Here is a 7,667-nt window from a genome sequence, read left to right on the forward strand (position 1 = left end):
GGGGCGGGGGGAGGGAAAGGGGGATGGGGAGGGATTGGACAAGGGGCATAAAGAATAATTACGATTTGTAACAATATGCAAGCTAGTAATATTGATTTAATCAACATATCTCAATGTTGAACCCCCAAAATTTGTATAATCAATTTTGATTCAATAAAAATTTAAATAAATAAATAAAATTTAAAAACAACAACAACAAAAAAACTAGGCTCTTTGTCCCCTGCAGTTCAGTGAAATACCTGCCCTTTTTTCAACTGAGCGTTTGGGTGGAGAACCACGTTCCCCCAGACCTCTTCCTCCTCCCAGGCTACAGTCTGCGATAAGTCAAACTGACCCAGCAGCTTGAGTTGAGGAGGTTGGAAAAAGCAAACTCCCCTAAGTGCCCTAACCTTGTGTATAACTCTCAGAGGACAGACAAAGGAAGAACTTTCCAGATGGTCAGAGATGGAACGGAGGAGCCACTCACTGAATTATCTGCAAAGCTCTCTCCTTTATTACTGATGAATGGTGACAATCTCGGGCTACACAAAAGGGCAACACCCTTTTTTAAAAGAAATAAAGAGTAACTTCTGTTTTTTTAAGGACATTCTCATACCAGGAGGTATGCTAAATACTATATTTTCTTTTTTTTTTGTCCCTTTTTGTCTTTTTTCGTGACCGGCAACGGATCGCAACCCTCAGTGTCACGCCCGTACCGGACCGGGACCGGCAACGGGATCGCAACCCTCGGCGCTGCGCCCGCACCTTGCTCAGCCAGTGAGCAGCCGGTCTGTATGTGGGATCCGAACCCTCGGCGGGAGCGCCACCACGCTCCCAAGCGGCACACTGTAGCAGTGTGCCACCGGGCCGGCCCCTAAATACTATATTTTCTTATTAACTCATTTAATCCTTCCAACAATTTGTGGTAGACAGCCCTTTATGCCCATTTTATAGAAGAGTGAATTGCAACTTAGAGAGGTTAACTGACTTGCCCAAGGTCTCAGAGCCAGTGGCAGTGCCGAGATTCAAACCCAGGTGGGCTTGATTCCAAAGCCCAACGCTGCACCACCTTCCCTCAGACCATCCTCATCCTCAAACTGGCTCCAGCCTCACCCCGCCCTCCCAAGCTTCCCCTCCCCACCGCTCACACCCTGGACCTCACACCTGCCAGCCTCTGGCCCTGCCTAAGAACCCCTTCTCTCCTCTCCTGGGGGGAATTCTCGCTTTTCTCTGCTGTGGGTTGAGTTGTGTCCTCTAAAAGAAGATAGGTTGAAACTCTAACCCTCAGTATCCCAGAATGTGACCTCATTTGGAAATAGGGTCTTTGCAGTTTTAGCCAAGTTCATATAAGGTCATGAGGGCAGGGCCTTAATCCAGTATGGCTGGTGTATTTATAAAGAAAGGACCCAGAGACAGACATGCACAGAGGGCAGCTGACATGAAGATGCAGGGAGAAGGCCATGGGAAGAGGAGAACTGGAGCATCACAGCTACCCAGCAAGGCCCGCCTGAGGCTACCAGAGCTAGGTATGCCGTGATCCTTCCCTGGTGCCTTCCAAGAGAGCGCAGCCCTGCTGACACCGGATTTTCAACTTCTAGCCTCCGGAACTGGGAGACAATAATTTCTGCTCTGTTAAGCCACACCGTTTGTGGTACTTTGTTATGGCACCTAAGAATCAAAGACACTCTCCAAGGTGCACCTCAGACGCATTCTGGAGAATCTGGAAGGACCCGGCGTCCCCCACAGAGGATTAATCACTCCTCGTCTGGGTTCTCCCAGCTCCTGCATGAGCCTCCATCTGCTCATTCGCCACGTCGCCCACCCGCTGCTAGTGCCTCTGCCTCCTGCATGCAGCTGAGCCACCCGGCAATGAGCATGTCTGGCTCACCCTTGGTTTCTCAGCCTCTCTCCCAGGGCCCCTCCAGGATAAAAGCTCAAAAAATGTCAATAAAGGCACCATCCAGGACAACCACAGAACCACAGCTGGAAAGTGCAGCAGCGAGCCGTCCAGGAGGCTGTGGAAAAGGACAGTCACTGACTCACAAACTGGCAGGAGCAAACCCTTCATCCCTCAGCTGCTTCTCTGTGCAGCTGCCAGAGTGAGCAGGACTGAAGCCATGTTGGGACCTAAAACCCCGTGGGCTGGAGGCAAATTTTGAAAAGACACAAATTTTCTTGGCATGCATTTTCCTGAGTCTCCTCTTTTCCCATGGTTAGTTGATATGTTGAACCTCGGTTATGGGGCAAGATGACATTATTTACAAAAATGTAAAGTAGTTTTCCAGCCATCCTGAAGTTGCAAACTTTCACGTACTACCCAGACTCTCTGAGATAACAGCAAGGATGGGAGCAGAAACCAGACAGAGCCTTGGTGAGAATTTGCACATGGCCCCTTGCACGGCCCCTTCCCTCCTGTTTTCTGTTTCCCACACTCCATTCTCTCAGCATCCTCTTTAAAAACCCCTCAGTAAATCTGAGTCTTGGAGATGGCTTTAGCCTGGCCTTTCTCTGTCAGGTTTACCAGAGAGATAGGTTAGCCCAACATCTCTCCCCAGGCCACCAGTGCTCCTGAATAAAAGCTGACTTCTGTTTGCACCAACATTTGACTTTTGGGTTGTTTGTTTCTGAAAGGGGCAGGCAGCAGGGCTGTAGCACAGCCGCCCACCTTTCAGAGCTCTCTCTCCTTAGAAACACTGTTTCCACTTCTTTCCCACTTCTTGGTGGCTCCAGCACTTACTAGCCCTGTGGCCCATGGCCTTGGCAAGTAACATTGTCTCTTGAGTCTGTTTCCCCACCTGCAAAATGGGGATAATAACCCCTACATCGTGGGTTGCTGGGACGATTAAATGAGATGTTGCAAGCACAACCTGTGTGCTCCCAAAGCCACTTTAACTTGAAATATTCATATAAACCAACTGAAGCCTCCATCCTGGTGGGCTGCGGCCAGGCCAGTGCCTTCTCAAATATTTCTGTGGGTGGTCGCAGGCAGGTTCTGTGTGTCACCTGCTGCCTCTGGCTCAGGTGTCCTCTGCCCGGCTCATCACCTCTCCAAGCTGCCCCAGCTCTCTGAACACAGCTTCCTCCCAAGGCAGCCAGCACTAGCTCGAGCCTCGGGGGGTGGGACTGTCAAAGCAGGGAAGGAGAGAGGAGATGAGAGAGCAGAATTGGAAAAGACTGAAGTTGGCCAGATTCCTGGAGCCCATCTGTCGCACCACGGCACGTGGAGGCCCTTCCTGCCCTTTCCTCCCAGGCTGGGCCTGCTGCCCTGTTTCCAAGCCAGGGACATGGGACAAAGCCTTTTCCCCATTTCCTCTCTCTCCCTAGTTCTAGGGACTTCAAATCTCCTCCCTTCTGGCCAACCTGGAAAAAGTCCACAATTCAATGGAAAAGGCAAAATTTTTCATAACATGGAAGACACCCTTTGGCTCTATTATGCAACATACTCCTCTGTCTCTCTTATTGGGGAGAGGGGGAGAAGAGGCGCTTTATTTTTGCACACACCCCCCCCAAAGAAACCATTAAATGCTTATCAAACAAAAGTATTTGTAATTTTTCTAACAGAAGTTCTGTTCACAATCCGTAGACCAGAGGTCAACCTTTGGCTGCTGAAGGGGCCGCCTCTGACCCACAGAGGTGGTTTTTGTCTTTTGTTTTTGTCTTGCGTAGTATAAAAATGTCTGTGAATTAGTTGCCAGGTTTTAACTTCATACCTTTACTTAAAAATCTGGATGACCAGTTTTTCTTGAAATAACAGAAGATCTGGCTCCAAGTATGCCCCTCCACATGCCAACTGTCTGCTGGATTCAAGAGACTATACTCTTAGACAGGCATGAACTCCCCAGGTTGCCACAGTCCCCACTCCTCCCTATTGTCTCTGACTTCGGCCAGCTTCATTTATTCAAGCCACTTGCCTGCACCCTACAGACATTTAATTTCATGTCCTTAGCCTAGCTCCTATAGGGGTTTGTGAATTACATCAGTGACTTTGGATTTTATATCAAATCCAGGGGAAACCATCAAAGAGTTTTAAACATAGGGGGAGAGGGAGGAGGGAGGGAGGTTTTGGTGATGGGCCATAATAATCAACCACATTGTATATCGACAAAATAAAAATTCAAAAAAAAAAAAGAGTTTTAAACATGTGAGTGATGAGATTAGATTTGCATTTTAATCATCACTATGGATTCTGTGTAGAAGATGAATTAGAAGTGGGTGGGGCATGAAAGCAAGGAGACCAGGCGACAGTCTACAGCAGCTGGTAATGGCCTGGATCCGGGTGGTGGCAGTGGAGGTGGAGCAAGGGGGACTCACACTAGATATATTGGTACAGTAGAAGCCACAGGCCCTGTGAGGGAGGGTGAAGGAGAATGAGCAGATGGCACGTAGGACTGGGTGCATGGAGGCTCCATTTATCAAAATGGGGAAACTGAAGGGGAGGAGGATTGTGGGGAGAGATAAGACATTCCACTGGGGGTTTGCTTATATGTGAGATGCTCAAGTATCTCATTGATTTCATAAGAACCAGGTTGGAAATAGAAATTTGGGAGTTATTGGCCTACAGAGAGATGAGATGGCTGAGGGAGAGAGTGGGTGCAGAGTCAGGTGAGAAAGGGGCCTGGGCTGAGTCCTGGGAAATTCCACCAGCAGAGGAAGAACATCTAGCCAAGAAATATATAAAAGAATAGCCAGAGAGGTAGAAAGAAAACCAGGGAAGTGTGGCATCATGGAAGCAAGAAGAGAGTGATTCAAGGAGTGGTCGACCAGACCAAAGCTGCTTTGAAGGTCAGGTTGATGAGGCATGGGAGGGTCCCCTGGCTTTAAGATCATAGCGGTCACTGGGGACCACAGCTGGCTGTGCTGAGGGGTGGCTGCCCTTTTTAGGGGAAGCAGATGCTCCCTAGTTTGCCATAATCCCCACCACTCCCTACTCTTTAACACTTGGGCTGAGTCACTCTTTTACTTCTTGTCTGGCTCCTGGAAGCTTTTATACTTGTGACTTTGTCCTGGAGTAACAAGTACTATTTAGCAGCATGATTTTAAAAGGGTGAATTTTCCCCCTGCTAAACATGAAAGCACTTAACACTATGCCTAGCACTTAAGAAATGTTAGTTGTTAATTATATCACTTTTTCCTATCCTGTCCTCCACTAACCTCCACGGGATGCTCTGGAATCTTTTCCCTCATCTCTGGTTGATTACAAATAACAAAAGCCCTGCCCCTGCCCTGTGTTTTCCTCTGCCTGATTTGATCTCTCCCCCCTGTGCCTCCTTGAATCCCACCCACCCTCTACTCCAATTCAGTTTCGTGCTTCTCCATGGAGCCTTCAGGCCTCTCTAGCCTAAAATGAATTCATCATTTTCTGGATCCGTATAAAACTTCCCAGCTATGCCACTTACATGATTAATCTTGCTCTATCATGTGACTTGGATGGCTTGTTATTTTTTATTGTATTATTGCCTTGTCTCTCCTAACTCCTTTGTAAACTTGTGGTTAGGGAGGTGTATTTCTTCATATCCCAGCAGCTTTAAACATTGCCTTCAACGTAGTGTGTACTCAGTATGTAAAAGCTGGTTAATAACTTGATCACTCCTCCCTAGAAGTGGACACCTGTTGTTTTGTCTGCTAAGTCCGTCTGCCTTTTCTGGGAACCGCTCACTGTTTCCCCACCCCCCACCTCCTCCATCCTCGTGGTTACAATGGGTGCATACTTGTCTACTGTGGATGCCCCTTGCCCTGCTGTTTAACTTCTCTCTGAGTCCAAGAGAGGAACGTACAGGGTCCCACCAATTGCTTGGAAGAGAGCAGCAGCTATGCAAACATTTGTTGAGCATGTGCCAGGGACTGTTCAAAATGCTGTATAAACTTTTTGTTCAAGCTCATCAAAGATCCCTAGGAGGTAGGTAATATTATTATCCCCATTTTACAGATGAGGACACCAAGGCAGACCTCTTGTCTGTCTGCTTCTCCTGTGTGGAACCCAGACTCCACACACTGAAATCTCTCTACTCTTCCCTCACCATTGAATCCCCACTTTATCCTCCTCCCGCTCACCTCCACAGCAGTCCAGACTGTTTACCACCTCCATGCCTTTCCTCATGCTGTTCCCCTTGCTTGGGAACACTAGTCCTCCTCTTTTGCCTGAGTAACTCCTATTTAATCTTTAAGACTCAGGTCAGGCAACGCCTCTTCCAGGAAGCCCTCCTTGAACAGCCTCTCCCCTCACAGGTGTGGGAGCTGGAATCATCTCACCACTGCACTCCAGTAATGATGCCCTGGGCTCCGCTTTAGGATCGTACTCAGCACGTTGCAGTTTGATACTCTGTTGGCTTCTCTGTGTCTCCATAGACTCTGGACTCCGTGAAGACACCAACTTTAGGGCCCAGCACTGGGCCTGACTCATAGTAAGCTCAGAGTGAAGGTGGAAATAGCAGTTCTCCTCAGATCCACAGTGTCACAGTTAATGCCACCAGTGGACAAACCATGCCTCTTATGCCAGCCTCACAGAACCTTGGGGGAGTGGGAGCTCCAGAGAGCTTCAGTTCAACAAGCTGAACACCTATGATGTGTAGTCACTGGGATAAATGGGGCAGAGTCAGACAGACAATAATAATAATAATAGTGTTGTCAGGATGTGGACAAATCAGAACCCTCAGACATTGCTCGTGGGAATGTAAAATGGTGCAGCCACTACGGAAAGCAGTTCTTCAAAATGTTACCCAGAGCTACCACACAACCCAGCAATTCCACTCCTAGGTACATACTCAAGAGAACTGAAAACATGTCCACATGAAAACTTGTACACAAATGTTTATAGCAGCATTGTTCATACTAATTAAAAAGTGGACTCACCCAAATGTCCATCAACGGGTTAATGAATATATAAAATGTGGGAAATCCATGCAATGGAATTGTATTTGGCCATGAAAAAGAGTGAAGCACTGATAGATGTTACAACACAGATGAACCTTGAGAACATTACGCTAAGTTCAAGAAGCCAGTCACAGACGGCCTCGTATTATATGTCTGTTGTTTGAGCCACCCAATATTTTGTTATAGCAGCTTGAGCTAAGACAATTGGTGAGAGCTTTTTTGGTTATAAATGATAGAAACCCAACTCCAATTGATTTGAGCAAAAAAGGGGGATGTGTTGGCTTGTTAAATGGAGAAGTTCAGGGTTAGATCAGGCTTTAAGTCCCGACTGGATCCCAGGTCCCATGGTCTGCCACCAGGACAGACTCTCCCTTTCTTTCTTTCTCATACCCGCTCTCTCTGCGTCACTTGGCTCGGTTTTCTTCTCTGTTGGCTTCCTTCTCATGGGGACGTTCTCCCATGGGGTAGCAAAGATGGTCACCAGCAGGCGTGTAAACTTGCACTGTCCTCACAGGCAGCAGCTCCAGGAGTTAGCCAGGACTTCTCTCCTGCCGCCTGACACGCTCCCCACCTTCCCTCCCAGCATGTGTTTCAAACCCTGAAAAGGCCTCTGATTGGTTCTGTATGAGTTACGTTCCTTCCCACGCCCACCCAACCGACCGTGAGAACCAGCGAGACGGGAGCTCTTACTGGCTAGTATTGGCCACATGTTCCCGCCAGTAGGGCCATTTCATTGGCAGCCCCACTGTGGTGTGTGTGTGTGTGTGTGGTGTGTGGGGTATGTGGGGGGGCTGCGTATGGGGTGTATGTGTGGTATG

This window comes from Galeopterus variegatus, unplaced genomic scaffold (genome assembly GCF_000696425.1).
Source record: "Galeopterus variegatus unplaced genomic scaffold, G_variegatus-3.0.2 Scaffold262, whole genome shotgun sequence".
NCBI classification, from domain to species: Eukaryota; Metazoa; Chordata; class Mammalia; order Dermoptera; family Cynocephalidae; genus Galeopterus; species Galeopterus variegatus.